The sequence below is a fragment of the Lethenteron reissneri genome, chromosome 35 (assembly GCF_015708825.2).
Source record: "Lethenteron reissneri isolate LAM-NWPU_2019-01 chromosome 35, ASM1570882v1, whole genome shotgun sequence".
In the NCBI taxonomy this organism is placed as follows: Eukaryota; Metazoa; Chordata; class Hyperoartia; order Petromyzontiformes; family Petromyzontidae; genus Lethenteron; species Lethenteron reissneri.
In genome coordinates, this window is record NC_083813.1 from 8,295,611 (window position 1) to 8,313,737 (window position 18,127).

Genomic DNA, 18,127 nt, shown 5'->3' on the forward strand with positions numbered 1-18,127 from the left:
CTTCATGGAGAAATTCACCAGAATCCGTGCAGCAGCCGAGATGGGTTCAACGTCTCATCCATTGCATGTGTCGGTCATCGGATTTACAAAACAAATAATGGAAATACATTTATTTTATTTCCATTATTATTTTTATTAACTTTTAATTTTATTTTTTACCTACGTGACTTTACCGAAAAAAAACCTAAGAGTATGAATCGTTGCAGTCACGAAAGCTTCAAATCTAGAATTAAAGTAATTCGTTGTTCACAGGGGTTTCTCCTCGAGACGAAAGTGCCCAAATCGGAGAATTGTACACTTTGTCGCATGAAAACACGTTCCTTCGGAGTGGGCAGATAGGAACTTGGTTGGATGACAGACAAATAATCCCTGGTGGGCAGTGTGGAACCTGTTGTTCCTAATTCTAGATTTGAAGCTTTCGTGACTGCAAGGATTCATACTCTTAGGTTTTTTCGGTAAAGTCACGTAGGTAACAATAAAAAATAAATGATAAAAATAATCGAAATAATAATTGCTTTATTTCTATTATGATTTCTATTATTTATTTTTATTGTTACCTGTTGTTCCTACCTGTAAAATCTCGACGTTTAAAAGCTTGCCATACAAGAACAACGAACTTGTCATCCAGCCATGAGTACCATCTTTCCCACTGCATTCCCCGAATGAGCAGAAACTTCAACCGCGTTTACCACTGACTACTACACTTCTGTTCCCCATGCCCTGAACCATAACTTTTCAAACCAGCCACGAATATCCCTCGCAGTGACCCAAACCTGACCACATAAGCCTGACCCGTGATGCAGTCACGATCACTTCCACAGACATTCCTACCCTTTGATAATTGGTTTATACCCTTCTATCTGGCAACAAAACTGACACCTTTTTTTACAAGGAATCATGTTTGCATAGACCACAATACCTGCAGCCATAATGCAAACAAAAAACATAACTCTGATAATATATGCACTGTCCTTGAAGTTGATTGGTCCGCACCCGAGACAGCTTTTCTTAAAGCTGTCTCGGGTGCGGACCAACATGAATCCTTGTAAAAAAAAGGTGTCAGTTTTGTTGCCAGATAGAAGGGTAAAAAAACAATTGTGTTTTTTACTGGCAAATGAGGTTCCAATGGTATTCCTACCCTTTCTTTATCTTGTAGTTAACTACAGTGCTGTAAGCTGTCCCATTTCACCCAAACCTTCCCAAAAACCTGCATCACAAGCTTTCCCAGGGCTACTTTTAATTTTTGAAAGATTTCATTTTTGCTGTGCACAGCCTTGTATTATAAATGTCATCAGCTCTTTGACTTCAAAGGGGCGGAGTTCACATTAGATAACTTTGCATTTTGTGATGTTGACCTTATTGGCCCTTCACATGCAATTAGATTTCATTGTAAGCTCATGTTACCTGGGCGGAAAGGTGGTGCAGTGGTTCGTGCACCCGTGCTATGAACTCGATGACCCGAGTTCACAATTCCCCGTGAACATTCGTGGCCGGTTATCATTTCCTCTCCCCACTGAATCCCACAATCTCCCCGTACTGACCAGCCTGACTGCCGCATGACATGATATTAATATTAAAGTAAAACATTGCAATAAATGTCACGCTGACAATGCAGAGGCATCAGCAGTGGAATGGCAATGGGAGTTAATGTATGCAGTGGCATTACAGTAACTGTATTTTGCTACCTACAGCAAAGCTTTCCTGGACAAAACATGCTGTTTTTAATTGCATATGCTTTTTAATATAAACTTTAAGGGGAAATTTAACTCAACGTAAAATGTGCGCTTGTTTTTAAGTGGCACGTGGTTTGTTCTCTAATGATAATGATGCCAAAGAACACAGCCATGGAACACGTGAAAGTGATAAGACCTATATTCTTGGGTCTTTCGGCAAAGTCACGAAAGCTTTAAGTCATGATAAGACCCAGTTAATTTCAGACGTACCTGTTGAAATGTATTGCTTATTTAGTAGATGTGTTGTGATATACTTTACTTTCATACCTCATAGGCACTAATGAACATGGCCCAATAATCCGAAAAAAAGTTTTAGATTTTTTTTTATCAGTTTGCCAATAAAAGACCCAGTAACGTTGCAGTCCCGCAATGGATTTGTTCACTCGAAAGTTGGTGCAAGAGGCTCTCCCCTAGAGGGAGCTTCAGGGAGTTAATCTATTGAGCACAACACATTTTTTGAAGGTTTATTACCAATTCAGGGATGATTTTTGTAACTTGAAAAGAATAGAATTGGTATTCAAGGCCTTCCAAATGTTATTTTTGATGGTACAATATTTGACTTTTATACTATCTGCATAAATGTGTTTACGTGAATTCATTAACAAAGTTGTAAACAATGTATATGTATACTTTTATGTCATAAACCACTTCAGTTATTCAAAGCATATTATCTGAAAACTGTTCTTGGATGTTGGGCTTCGAGACTTGCGCTGTGAATTACAAAACAAGAGTATTGTGATCGTGCAGTATTATGATGGAAACGACAATAATTGCGTGTTAAACACGAACATTAAATTAACTTTAGTATCTGATATGCTCACCCAATCTGAAGCACGGTTTAATACCTAACGTATGCCGGCATGCATGTCTGAATCTCATGCTGTATCTTTATTTTCATTCTTAGTATTTGGTAAAGGTGCACCTCTGCAACTGCCTGCTCGCGCAACTGCTGGCAGAAGGGCCTTCAACTCGAGGGAGGTCTAAAGGGTTTCTTGACCAACTCCTCTGTCATTGTACCCATTCAAACTGGTGGAGCATTTAAGAAAACCTGCCCCATTGTTCAAACTGCCGCACCGGGAGAAAGAGACGGCCAACTTGTATTGCAAGTCTGGTGTGTTAATCATTACATTACATCACATCAGCATTGCTAGTATATACTGTATATAAAAAATAAACCGTAAATAACATACATTTGTTTACGTATTGTAGCACTCTTAAAATATAACTGTCACAAAAACACAATAAAATGCGGGTACTAAAATAATAAAGTTGCATTCGCATTGCTCAGGCGAGTCGATTAGGGTCACGCCATATTTGGCTGCAATAAATTTGACTTGATAAATTAAGAGTTTGGCTGGGATACATTTCCACATGATAAGCCGCTTTGTTGAGCTATCATTTATGGCCAGCTATATATCTCAGTGGGTCTTGATAAAAAAAATGGTTTATATGCCACAGCACCAGGAAAGCAAAGAAGTTTTACATCTGAGATTGAAATATTCAGCAGGACCTCACATCACCCAGGGGATAATGCACACCACTATATCTGTTAATTAGTAACTTCACATTATCTTGCCAATGTGATTATTACCTCGTTTAAGATTCTATGACCCAGGGCATGTGTTTTTTTAAACACATTACCTACTATAATCACCCAGAAATGTCTGTCCGTCCCGCACGTGACGTCACTCCACGTGAGGCCCACCCCCGCGTGACGTCACTCCAAATGAGGCCCACCCCCTTCATTAATATTCATGTCCGCTTGGAAATTGACACTAACGCACAAGAAGGTCGCGCACTCTACATGCCGCACCTCTCCACAATAACCGTTAGGGGGTGATGTCACTCTACACGCCGCACCCCTCCCCAATAACCTTGAGCGGGTGACGTCACTCCACATGCCGCACCTCTCCACAATAACCGTTAGGGGGTGATGTCACTCTACACGCCGCACCCCTCCCCAATAACCTTGAGCGGGTGACGTCACTCCACATGCCGCACCTCTCCACAATAACCGTTGGGGGGTGATGTCACTCTACACGCCGCACCCCTCCCCAATAACCTTGAGCGGGTGACGTCAGTCCACATGCCGCACATCTCCACAATAACCGTTGGGGGGTGATGTCACTACACGCCGCACCCCTCCCCAATAACCTTGAGCTGGTGACGTCACTCCACATGGGGCAACCCCCCCCCCCCCCCGCCCTCATTAATAATCATGAGCTGGACAATTTTTCTCTTGAATATTTCAGATTTACTGCAATTTCCACCCGTCCTTGGACGGTGCAAAAAAGCTTGTTACAAAGTATAGCTCATGAGATAACACTTCATGCTGCACGGTGCTGTTAATACATATAAACAAGACAATGCAAACGAGTTCTTTATCTTGTTAATATACGTGTGCACCACGTTTGACCATATCCTTGCCGACGTTTGGGTTGAGCGGGTTGGTGAAGGGAAAGAGGGGACCATTACCAAATCGGACATGACTCCTGATTTTTTTTTATATTGCTGCAGGGTGCTCACCGTTGTGCCACTCTTCCGCACAATAAATTGCGGTATTTTATATTGACACTATATAATTGCAACATCACGTTTAATTTCCCGTAAAAAACGAGTGAAAACTCTGTAAGTGCTTATGCCACAAATCATGTCCACGTTCACATTTTAAATTCATGGTACGGTAACCAACATCTCAGCTCCGCATCATCATCATCATCATATTTTTTTCAGCTTTGGCAAATGACTGCGCAGATATCTACTTTAGTTCAGCAGTAAAGCAAATGGGTCGTTGTTTCGATGAGCGGAGCAATCGGTTTCGTTCAATCTGCTTAACATCGCACGGCCCAACAAGATTTTTGTTCCTGGGTAGTAAGTGTTATTTTGTAATTGCTTATGCCTCAAAAGTATAGAAAATGGCTATTATTCCCCACAAACTTTGCTTTTGTGACCAGGACTTTATGTGAAGGAATGACACAAATGCACACTTTTCTTATTAAAAACAGGAAATATTCTAAATATCACTGTCCTGGTCACAAAATCAAAGTTTGTGGGGAATAATAGCCATGTTCTGTACTTTTGAGGCATAAGCAATTAGAAAATAACACTTACTACCCAGGAACAAAAAATAATAAATGTGTTACACGGTATTATTAATGGAGTGGATTATTAACTTTGATTTTGTGTCCTGGTCCCAAAAGCCAAGTTTTTGGGGAACAATATAAATTTTCTGTACTTTTGAGACATAAGCAATTAGAAAATAACACTTACTACCCAGGAACAAAAAATAATAAATTTGTTACACAGTGTTATTAATGGAGTGGATAATTAACTTTGCTTTTGTGTCCTGGTCCCAAAAGCCAAGTTTTTGGGGAACAATATCCATTTCTGTACTTTTGAGGCATAAGCAATTAGGAAATAACACTTACTACCCAGGAACAAAAATAAATACATTTGTTACCTCGTGTTATTAATGGAGTGGATAATTAACTTTGCTTTTGTGTCCTGGTCCCAAAAGCCAAGTTTTTGGGGAACAATATCCATTTCTGTACTTTTGATGCATAAAGCAAATAGAATGTAACAGTTACTACCCAAGAAAAAAAAGTTCCGTTACACGGTAATCACCAATATTTACACTCGAGCAGCAGCACAACCTCGTGCACATTGCCTAGGCCAATTTTGGCTGCGCAGATTTCTGTTTGGGCCAGCCTCATGCATAGCGCTGTGCGGGTGACGCCGCCTTGTGTTGAGAGCCTCGATTGGCTACGGGCATTCGTGCGCTCACCAACGCCATCCGCACGCACGTGAACACACACACCCCCCCCCCCCCCCAGCTGCCAAATCCGCTTCCAATCTCTCCGCTGCCAGCGTTCTAACGTCTTCCGAGAATAAGATGAAAGATGATTTACCAGGATGATGATGACGACGACAACGAAGATAATACTAATGGTGATGACGATGTCCTCTAATAATACGAGATAATACAATCCAGGCGCATTTGCATTTGTCCGGCAGGCGACCGCCATCCATCCGTCGTGCCATGTTCAACATCATCATCATCATCCGTGTTGCCGTCCGTCTCTTTGCGAGGAGTGGCAGAAGAAGCGAAGCAGTGACAGCAGCAGGAGCAGCAGCAGGAGGAAGAGCAGCAAGAGGAAGAGCTACGCTCCTGCATTTGTACGTGCGACCTTGCTGCCGCTGCGTAGCCAGAACCATCTGCTCCTGCTCCTCATCCTCATCCTCCTCATCCTCCTCCTGCAGGAGATGATCGTTTTGCTCGCGTACGGCGCGAAAGAAGTCCAGCCGTACAAACGTACAGAACCATCACGGGCGCTGCCGGCAGAGGAAGTCGTGCTGCGTTTGCGCGCATTGTTAGGGAGGCACGGAGGGGGGGGTGGTGGTGGCGAGTTAGGGATTGTTGTTGGGGGTGGTTGGGATTGTTGTTGGGATTGTTGTTGTTGGGACGGTTGTGATTGTTGTTGGGTGGTTGGGATTGTTGTTGTGATTGTTGTTGGGTGGTTGTGATTGTTGTTGGGTGGTTGTGATTGTTGTTGTTGGGTGGTTGGGATTGTTGTTGTTGGGTGCTTGGGATTGTTGTTGTTGGGTGGTTGGGATTGTTGTTGTTGGGTGGTTGGGATTGTTGTTGTTTGGTGGTTGGGATTGTTGTTGGGATTGTTGTTGTTGGGTGGTTGGGATTGTTGTTGTTTGGTGGTTGGGATTGTTGTTGGGATTGTTGTTGTTGGGTGGTTGGGATTGTTGTTGGGTGGTTGAGGGGGTGCAGAGATAGAGGGAACAGGGCCGGAGTGGGGGGCACGGGGGTCCCTGACTTGACTGTTCGTGGTGGTGTTGTTGTTGGTAGGGGGTCGTCTTTGGTGCTGCTCTGAATATTGCTTGTGCCCTTGCCGGCTCTCTGTGGGTGCTCGCTTCAACACAGATTGCCCCAGCAGAGATCTGTGTTGTCGGTGTTCCTGCTACCACTGCTGCTGCTGCTGTAGGTGATGTCGGTGATGTCGGTAAGCGTGTAAGTTTGTGCCCGCATGCGGTTTGGTAGCTGTAATGTGGCTGTGGCTGCTGCTGCTGCTGTTGTAATAGCAGTAGTAGTAGTGGTGGTGGGGGAGGCGACGCAACGGGAGGAAGGAAGAGGCTGGAGAGAGAGAGGGAGGGAGAAGAAGAGGGAGCAGGGAGGGAAGGGGAGTGGTGGGAGAGAGAGAGAGAGGAGAGACGTGGGGGGTGGTGGTGGCTTTGCCTCGGTTGGCTGGATGTGGAGGGGTTGGGGATGCGGGAGGAGTGCGCAGTGGAGCGGGTATATAGCGAGGGGCATCACCACCACCACGACCATCACCACCACCACCACCACCCTCTTGCTCTGCTTCATTGCAACGGAGGAGTTTGGCCAGACGGGTAGACGCTTGACGGAAGGACCTCTGGGCAAAGTGTGGCGGGGAGGGTTGCGCAGAAGTCAGTCGCAGCCTCTTTGTCTCGTTAAAACAAAACAAGAAAACTGCATCACTCCGAAGAAGAAGAAGACGCATCCCACGGCTCCTGCCTGCTCCGTTGATGGCCACGGGCATGCTGCTGCTGGAGGGCTGATTGAGGACAACCTCGCCGAACAGGTAGGGCAGACGGTGGAAGACGACACTCACTCGGACACAGACGACAAGACACGGATCCCACGTGTGACAGACAACACGGGGTTTTTTTGGGGGGTTTGGGGTTGGTGGGGGGAGAGGGCAAGTGCTGTTCGCGAGCACTTGTGAAAGGCCGGCACATGGCGCACGAGGGTTGGTTTGGTGGGTGGTGTGTGGCCAGCAAGCATCCCGGACCGCCTTTGTCTCTCCCCCCGCGCTGATGTTTTGACATCGCACAGAGAGCTACTCATTTGAATCGACTTCTAGGGGCACCGAATCGAACTCGGGGAAGGGGTCAGGGGGTTCGTAACTCAGTGCGCTAACCATTGCGCCACCGCTCCCCGTTCTCGGACACGCACGTGGACACGCATTGACGGCAAATCCGCTGTGCCATGAGACCCCTTCCTTACCCGGCCCTGGTCGGGTGCGTTTGGGTTTTTCTTGACAAGGAGAGAGGAAAAAATTAACCCGTAAAAACAAAGTTTTTCACTATAAATCCTTTATATGAGTGGCGGCTAGAGTCCTCTCGTCCTCTGGCTTGAGATGGCTGCCACCTATGGTTCAGATGATTGCCTGCCTCCATTAAGCAATTGGTAATTAAATATTTTAAAAAATTCCTAAAAAGTGTAAAGTTATGGAAACAAATTTTCACGAAAATAAATTGTCACGCACAACGAGTCTGTGTGCAAAATGTCTGCTCGATTGGATCACGGGAAGTGGGTTAAAAAACGACCGAAAGATTTGCACGGTCGTAAGCGCGCAAGCAAGTAAGCAAGTGAACTTAATATAAAGGATTTAAAAATGGCAAATTGGAGGAGGGTCAGTCGAGAAGAGACACGGGCTGGGCTGGCATAGCGGTGGCCCCGTGGCTCAAGATCTCCTCCTGCGCTGAGAGATTTCAACTTTTTCCGTGGCCGCTTAAGCTTCGTGCGCTCTGGCTGCTGCGACGGAATATGCGGCGTGGTGTGGTGGACATCGTCCTCTCTGGATTGCCGAGTTATTATCAAAGAACTCACAGGAGGAGAGAGAGAGATTGTGTCGAGGCGTTGTCTGAACAGTTCGAACAGTTTATTTAGAATTGCCCCGTGAACTAAGGAAGCTCTTGAAACGGGTTTCAGTCGGCAACAAAAAGCTAGAAATTTACAACGCAATGTTTGCAATAGGTCACGTAAAACTTATAAAGACGTACAGCAATGATAAAAGTCAACAGATTTAAAACGTACAATATATTACTTAATGATCAATTACATATTTCACGAAAGTGAACATTAAGATTAGAGAAACGTATTGAAAAATAGTGCATCTAGAGCGTGGAATAAGATTCGATAAAATGTTGAGTTTTCATAACGAGCAGTACGAATAATCGCGTTGTGCGCATTTTTGACGTGCACGGTTTAGTTACGTTTTCATATTCCTCCCCGTTTTTGAATCGCGTATTGTACTTTGTATATTGTTGTACTTGTATGTGATTGATTTTTTTAACCGTGATGAGAAGTATTTTCGAATGACAGTTGTTTGTAACAGTGCTCACACCGCACCAAGTTTAGCCACGTTCCTAAGGCTATATAATTCACATAAACCTCATCATCCATTTACAAACTGTGAACACTGAAAAAGCAGTTCACGTGTCCCAGTACTGTAGCGTTTTTTTTCCTTTCTTGTTTGCCTGTTTTCTACTCCCAGCTCACAATGAGATGGCTTAATGGAAAGCACATGTGTGCTCTCTGACACATGTGATCGTGTCTTGGGTTCACGTCCACTCTGGCGTTCTTAATAAAACTGCTTGTTTGGGGGTGGGGTGGCGGTGGCTTGTCTTGTGGTATGTCATCAACGAAGAGCATCGTACATCAGCGATGTTCGGACGCAGCCCTGCAATTCCTCGTTCCTATTGGGACGGTTACACTCCCAAACCAGAGGGAGATCTCGAGAAATGACCTCAAAGCATCGTAATTCCACCCACCCACCACCACCACTCTTTCACGCTGGCTGGCCATAACGTCTTGGAAGAAGAGGTGGGAGTAACTCGACTGTTATACCACCAACAACTCCAAGCTGCCAGCCGCTCGACTGACTTGATTGAACCCATTTGGTTGTCCTGCTGGGTGGACAGAAGTTAGGAGGGAGGGGGAATTCAGAATCCTGCACCGTTCTGACTAATGTGCGCCGTGTGGGCGACACTCTGGATTTTAAAGTCCAATGTGCCAACCATTTCCACCACGGTGATGCCCACGTCATATCGTGTCCTCCAGGTTATAATGTAATTCAGGGATCAAAGCCTCGCAGAGTCTCAAACTTTTTTTTAAGGAATGCCCTGCGTTGGGATGTTTGGCCACTTCCATTGTAAAGATTGTTTACACGTGGGGGCGGAAATCGTAGTACCCAGAGAGAAGCCGCCACGCGTACAAAGCGATATAACACACAACGGCCTGTAGGGTAGAGGGTAAAGAACCCACTTGCTGTACTGCCGTCTAATGACCACCAACGCAGCGCAAGCACATTTTGGAATTTGAACCTTTTTCTCCAAAGCGCAACTACCCCTGGGGTTGATTCCAGGACATAATTATTCATGAGCGTCGCGTTATTTCTATCGGGTGCTATGTTGCCATCGTCAACTCTGGAGAGACAAAGGCGGTCGAGGGTGGTTTTGACTCGTACATAGGTGTTCTCTCAAATACAGTACTTGCCCTTTACAGCTTGTGGGGGTGCAGCAGAGAGAGAGTTTAATTAGACAGACAGTGCAATGTACAGACTCGGACTGGTTAATTCCTTTCCGATGATGCTGTTGCGAGTCTGCTGAGCACGAACATCAAGTCCCGTTATTCGCCAGCGGGGCTCTCTGGCTGGGAGTGGCTCTCGGGGTGAATAATGGCTTTGGAATGGAACGGCGTGTGTGGTTTGTGTCCTTTTCTCTGCTTCTTGTATGAGACCGTGAGAGATCGTGTTTTTACAGATTGCTGGCATCGGTGGACGTATTAAGACACGTGCATATCGCCATTCCTACGCAAGGAATGATTGTTTTCAGACCGTGTTACATATATTCCAGTACAACTACTTACTGTATCGGGGGAGAAAGAACAATACATCGTAATTGATCGGTAAAATGTAAAGATGCTGCTCTGTAATTGGCCATGCACGCCACAGTTGGTGAAATGTCTTCCACGACAGGGAAATCTAAACTTCTAATCTAGAGGGTATCCGCCCAATTCTTCCATGCTGGACAAATGTCTTGGAAGGGGTGGTAGTACCCACGCTTTACCCCACCACGAGCACCATGATGATTGACTGTACAGTTACAGAAACTAAACATTTCATTTGTGCAGTGGAACTGGCGTGCAAAGTGCTGTTGTGTGAGGAATAGCAGAAATCTTCAATTCCGCGGTAATGTTGGGGATGGAATGTTTTCATAAAAAATTACGGATAATGGGTTGTGTGATGATGAGCTTCACTTATTCACATATATTGCGGAAAATATGAAACAGTCTCAGGATGGAAAAAAACTGTCGATAATGAGCACTACCATGGGTGGCATGAGTTCTACTGTAGTTGTATAAGAACCTATCTTGGGTCCTATAATATCAATCATCATTGTAGTTTGCTTGCTTTAGAGTCAGACATATGTGAGATTGCGTTACAGCCCTTTGGCCCACGTGCCAGCTCAGTTGTGTGGATTCTCACCAGCTTATTACAAGTTCAACTATAGCCCAGTTTATTTCTCCCCACTTCTTTCTCCAGTCTAACAAAGTCTGACTTTCTCGACGGAGTTCCCTGTGTTGTAGGTACCAATGGTCAAACCAAAAAGGTGTCCTGTCTATATTGAGTGAGTCTTTGCGGCCCCTGGTCTTTCGTAAACGCCTGCTCGCATCGTGGATAATGGACCGATGGGGCTGTTGTTTGGGCGTATTCGGTATTGTGGTTTTTGTTGTTGTTGACCATACTTAACCACACTAGTTCGTGTGGTTTGGCGAAGGGAGCACATTTTGGCTCGCCCAATCGCTGGCTGAGTAGATTGGCTGACGTGAGTGCCCCAGTGCAGTAGAGCTACTCGGGTCTTAAAATAAGCATTGGCAGATGCCTCTTATATAACACAAGGGGTTTAATTGTTGAGTAATAAAGCATGAATTGTGATTTATGTATTATATAAATGAATGCAATAGCGTACAGTATTTTAGTTTTATGTATTTTACGTTAATATTTTCTATTGACAGCTGCGCAAATAATAAGCATTGCTTATTTTGCCCTAGTATTGACCAGCAATATTTAACATGTATCTTAATGCCACCATGTTTACAAAGACAAAGATCCCTCGCATAGCCTTTAACAGAGTGTTGGGGCAAGTGCAGTTAGCAGGCATCTATAAGACTGGCACGACACACAAGGGAGTGGGTGGCCAGCACCACGCCCGGCCGCCTTTGTCTCCCTAGTGGCAATATTTACACACTGAACCAGGTATTAATTTGAGGCTGAGTCGCCCTAGGAGAGGCCCAGGACTGATTCAGATAATCGTCTCTGGTGTTTGCCGTGAGTGGGAATTGAACTCGAGATGCCGGATTCGTAATGTTAACCGCAGCATTTCCTATGCCCACACCATACACACACACACAAATATGTACACTTTAGCATGCAATATGTAGTACAGGCCATTTTTAATCGGGGTATTTAATAGTGATGATGCACGTTGACGTGTGTTTTACCGGTAACCTGAGTTCAGTCCGGCGATTGTATAACCCACCATAGGCAATGCGACTCGTTACTCAATTACTTCATCGTGCTCAAACTACCAGCAAAAAAAAAACCACATGCCACTAGCCATTAGTGCTTCCTGCAATTTCAGAATCACGGTTCGGTTATAAACTAAGGTATGCGTTGCGCGAAAATAACCCAACGCGGATCCATATTTTAGTTTTCTTCAGTGGCCACCTCGCCCATTGCAAGTTGTGTAGATTTGTACGGTTAACGATCAACTTAAGTAAGGCTGCGTTGCTCGTCCGTGTTGTGGGCCAATTACACAGAGAGAAAGCCAGAAATTGCCTCCCTGTCAAGCACGTGGAATGCATTTGAAGCGATCTGTGATGACCTGGCACAGAAGTCATTAGGGCAACTCAACGATCGCACATCTTGCACAAGCCTCAGGCTCGCTCAGCAGGAGGTAGAGGGACGGATTTCTTGTGAGAAAAAAAAACATGACAGAGAAAAAAACATGACAGTTTTCTCTCTCTCTCTATGCGTGCTTCGTAATCAATGCAATGTCTAATCCTGTAAAATATGATGATGTTAGGCATTTGTATAGCTTGCATTAGATATCCCTTATTGGCATACTTTCTGCCTGTATTAATTTGCTCCGTAGTCCAGCGAGAATGGCAATAATGTGGGAAATTCCAACTTTTGACCTCGGGGCTTGTGAGAGAAACAGTCAATTTGGGTGTTCCCGTGAATGGCAACCCTCAGATGTTTCGCACACACTCTGTTTAAAACAAGCTGTATGGGAGGTGACTTTGTGGTCCGTTCGTTCCGAAATAAATGTGCCTGGCCTTTCCAATCGGAAAAAAACCCCTTTCTTTAGTCTGAGTAAGCAGTTGATGGTAGCTTGTCTTGCAGTGTTATAAATAACTAGTATGTGTGCTGTGCCTTTTAACACAAAAACGCAGACTTGCTATTTCACTTAACAAACTATTTGGTGATACTGTATTGGCATTGGTGAATAAACGCAAATAACAACAACAACCTAAACATATTCATCACTAACACCGTGGCCTTAAAAGTAACAAAAAATATATGTAATCGGTGACGTTTCGGACAATAACCCTTCGCCATAGCACATACTAGAACACACACTTTGCTTGGCTTTGTTCTCGTTTTTCCACTGCCCCCAATCTTGCCTGTCAGCCGCAGTCTCATTTCCTTCCGCCCCTGCGTTATATCCGTCACAGTGACATTTCCACGACACGCGTTCTTGTTTTCCTTTATAAACACCAACAAACAGCGGGGCAATGATGCTCGCGTACATATCTTGCGCCCCGTTACGAAACGTTGGGTGTTTTAGTTTAGCTGGACAATTTCCATGACGGTGCCCGTATCTGGCTGCCTTCTTGTGCAATGTCCTCAGTGTTTCTGTGGCTGTGGCTACACTGTTGAGTCGTTAACGGTGGCATAGTTGGTGAGATGTTGATTAGGTGACGCCGGCGGCAGGCATGTCGCTGTGCCGGTCAAGTGAACCCGAGTCACACACAGCAGTCGTTTGTTGAGCCCGATTGCTTAATGACTGACTTGTCCATGTGCGTTGTCCCATCTACTTGCGGTCACACGTGTGCCACCAGCTCTAGCCCCTGCTGTTTGACGCTGGGGTGTTTTTTTTTTACGTTGTTGTTTTTTTTGGTTTCTGCCAGCCCCATGTTGTTGACGTCTCCCAGCTGGGGTGGAATTAAATGCATCCGTGCCGATGCCCCTTTTTGAAGTTGTTGTTGCTGTTTCTTGCCAAAAATTGTGTGCGAGCGAATGTTTCCGACGGTACGGATTGTGGTAAGCAACGCCCAACCCCGTAGATTGTGATTTTGTTTTAAAGGAAAGAGGGGGGGGGGGGGTGTAAGTTGAGTGAGAGGTCGTGACAAAATGTGAAGCGAACTTTTAACAGGAATGTTAAACACTTAGGGGCCGTCCATAAATGACGTCACGCACCTGGGGGGGGGGGGGTCAGACATTTGTGACGATGTGTGACGAGGGGGGGGGGGGTGAGAAATGTGACGTCACGTCAAAATGCACAACTTTAAATAAATATAGACAACACGTTCTACTTAATTAAATAGACTTAAATAAATGTTTTCTCCTACAACATCAGAGTGTAGCGGCACATTAAAAATGCACGATGATGACAATAGTTTAAAGCGATTTGAAGCATGTTTTATTTGGGGGGGGGGGGGCGGCAGAGCTTTGTGACGTCATATTTGAGGGGGGGGGGGTCTGACTCTTTGTGACGCCATGTGACTAGGGGGGGGGGGGTCAAAAATCGTCCAAAATCGCGTGACGTCATTTATGGACGGCCCCTTATGAGAATGAGCAATGTTAGGATTGCCTTTTCGTCTTATCGTGCATTCTGTTCTGGCTCCCCACTCCCTCTGTTTACCACTAAAGTATGTTAATGCAAATTGTTTAACCTTTTCCAATTGTCTAATCTACGTCCAGCCAGCTACCGTTCAGCTATTGACGGCAGATTGTATTCTTCAAAGACAGCTCGCAAATTAAACAAATACATAGGTGTGGGGGAAGGCGTGGTGTCCGGGGTCTCGCTAACGCGAAGCAGATTGTTGCTGGGTTGGGAACGTGCAGCTTTGAGCAGGCATCCCGAACCTTCAATACACATCTTTCTTTTGGCACGCAACCCACTCACTGCAGGCTTGTGCTTGATTTCACCTGCGAGTTTGCGCATATCCACATTGTGAAATATACGACGTGCGTTTTGTTTACTTCATAAGTGAGTCAATATTTACCCAGTAACACCCTGTATCATGAACACGTAGACACGAATTCGTTTTTGATAGGGTTGGGTGCTTTAGGGGCCGTCCATAAATGACGTCACGCGATTTTGTCCGATTTTTGACCCCCCCCCCCTCGTCACACGGCGTCACAAAAGTCAGACCCCCCTCAAATATGACGTCACAAAGCTCTGCCCCCCCCCCCCAAACCGTATTTCCATTTTAAAAATAAAACATGCTTCAAATCACTTTAAACTATTGTCATTGCAGTGCGTATATAATGTGGCTTTGCACTCTGATGTTGTAGGAGAAAACACGTATTAAAAAGGAGGCGTTGGTAAGCTGAAATTTAGCATCAAATTAACTTGAAAGTATTCATCGTCTAACTAAAACTGCAGATGTTCAGAATATTATATTGAAATTCTCTTACAATTATAAAATATTAAAAGTAATTATAACTATAAAAAAGACTGTTCACTTTGTAGTAGAACGAAAATCACATAATCATTCCAGACTCAAAAGCCCTGGTAGAATCATTAAAATAAAAATGTTTACTAACAATAATTATAAAAATTCACGAAATTTATGCTTCTCCATTCTCCCATGGAGAAGCAAAATGCTCCTTTATGGAATAAATAAAAGGTGACCTTAGTAAATTAAAATAATCAAAAAGTTAATAATGAAAATTAATCAAAATTAGTGTTGTTATAACAATTCTATTAAATTAAGTAGAACGCGTTTATATTTATTTAAAGTTGCGCATTTTGATGTGACGTCACATTTCTCAACCCCCCCCTCCCCCCCTCGTCACACATCGTCAAACATCGTCACAAATGTCTGACCCCCCTCCCTCCCCCCTAGGTGCGTGACGTCATTTATGGACGTATCCTTATACGCGATACAATGTAATTGATTACAACTGCCAAAATGATGGTATGGTGGTAACAAAAAAACCTGCCACAATATTCATACTCTTTGGTTTTGTCAGTAAATTCACGTAGGTAAAAAACAAAATAAAATAAATTAAAATGAAAACAACTAAATTAAAACAAATCACGACGTTTCGAAGGCAACACAAGCCTCCTTGCAGTCACGAAAACTTAAAATCTAGAATGCCACAATATTGTAATGATCCTCCCAACTGTATAACGTGCTGTCACAACAGTATCCGCTCACTCTCGTCGAGAGAGAACAACTCGCACGTGTGAGGAGGAACTCCAGTTAAGCAGGAAGGCGGTCACGAGGTGAGCCGGTGCTATATCAACAATTGCCCAAGCTCTGGGCTCCTCTATATATTTAGGCGTTATCAACCAATTAATGAGTATTTACAAAAAACCGGAATTTTCTCAAAAAGAAAAACCCACGTATGCGAGGGGGCAGCACTCTATCCCATGGAGAATGAACAGATGGAGTCCATATTTGCTGTACTGTACCGCCTTCTTCTGGCAAGCCAGGGTATGGAACCTCGCCACCTGGGAGAAGGGAGTCTCACAACATTCGTACGACCCACCAACCCTCGCCTCCACAGTGCTGGATTGCAGGCGTGCATAGCCACCAACTGCCCAGCCAAATTATTACAATATACAGTAATTACATATTTATTATTTTACAATCATTAAAAAGGAACTCTGCCATGGTGTGATAGTGCACGCGACTTGCAATCCAGGGGTCACTGATTCGGCAGTTGAAACAATGGGCAGGTTTATTAAACTCCCTGGCCTCTGTTCACCAAGCAATATAAATGGCTATAAAATTCCACATGGTAACCCACTTCGTTAAGCTATCCATTTGTGGCCAGGTGGCTTCTGAAAAAAGAGCTATATAGCTCAGTGGGCCTTACCTGGTAAAATAAAAATAGTCTAGTTTACCTGAGTTTGATTCCTCACCACGGCTATCATCATTGAAGAGGGATCTCTGAAACCAGCTATGCCCTTCCGGCCTCTCCACCCCTTCATTAAACCGCAGTCACCAGTGTGAAGTATGGTCAAACGAACCTGAAGTCTAGGGGGATGCCTTTGTCCAGCAGTAATTTGATGAAGGGCTGTACTTTCATCGTTATTATACTCACTCAGCTAATTGCATGTGATTTGGCCTTTCCTCCGGAAATAAATGTGACTGGCAATGAAAGAAAAAACGAATGAACGAAGAATTTATTTAATAATTACTGGCCATCTCACCAATGAATAATCATATTTGTGATCTGGAAAATACTGTACCTCTGATGTGCAGATGATAAACTGTAAACGCTGCCAGGAAGTTTATCAACGTAGACCGCAGCACGGTTTTGACGGTGGATGCTCGTGAATCGGGATGTCCGATTATGCTTCGTGTAAAATTACGGCCCACAGAGCAAACACAATCATCTTTTTGTAAAGCGGTGACTGCACTTTCGAAAGAAGGCCGCGGGCTACACTTTTGAACGTGCTAATTACCATTCCTGGATTGTATTGAGTGATTGATGCATGCATGCACATTATTCGGTCAATGTATAATCCCATCGACATAATTAGCACCGCAGGAGACTATCAAGGGACGATCAAATTCAATTGTTGCAAGCACAAGCGACATACAATACAAAGTATGTAATATTTTCACATATCGTTGGTGTCCCTTTGGATCACGCGTGTGGCGTTAAGTGAGGTGCACCAATAAGGCGTTAGTTACCCTTTAAAATGAAAACATATATCTTTGAGCGCTAAAAACAGATGGAATGTTGTTAGGCACGTAGATATTCGCCGATTGCCCAAGAGTGTTTTTTTTGACGGCAAAAAAAGACAATCTATGGAAATCTTCCAATTTGAATAAATATTCGTCGATGCATCTGTTCACGTCATGGGCCTGGCACTGGGTGCGTTCAGTTGTTTGCGTGCGTTCTTGAACGTCTGAGCGAAGCTGCCAATCGCAATTAAATTATGCACTTGTGTGGGCGGCAGCGAATTTTTATGTTGGTTGCTGATATGCAGTGGTTTTTCAAGCCAGGTGTCCCCGTCCCCCCTTTGCTGCATACCCACCGTACCCGATGTGGTACAAGACATCTTAGGCCATAGGGTTGCGTAATTGATCGCAAAGCCAAATAGTTCCCCTGAAACTGGGTCTGTGGGAAACGCCCAAAACGTCTCCAAAAGCCAAACTTGATGCACTCCCTCGGGATGCAAGATACCAAAGTGCACACGCTAATACGCACGATCTCACTTAAGTCAAGGGCAATATCTTCTTGGTTCTTTCGGTAAAGTAACGTAGAAGGGAAATAATAAAATAATAATAAAACATCATAAAATCATTCTCACGACGTTTCGGCCAC

General features: G+C 44.4%; 1 protein-coding gene across 1 annotated transcript in view; it reads left to right on the forward strand.

The window, feature by feature from the left end:
* Nucleotides 1–6,981: 6,981 nt before the first annotated feature.
* Nucleotides 6,982–18,127, forward strand: part of ST3GAL2 (ST3 beta-galactoside alpha-2,3-sialyltransferase 2) — a 107,903-nt gene continuing 96,757 nt past the window's right edge. The window contains exon 1 of the mRNA XM_061565720.1: nt 6,982–7,345. The gene's annotated coding sequence lies outside the window, so the exon portion shown is untranslated. The remainder of the gene's footprint in view (nt 7,346–18,127) is intronic.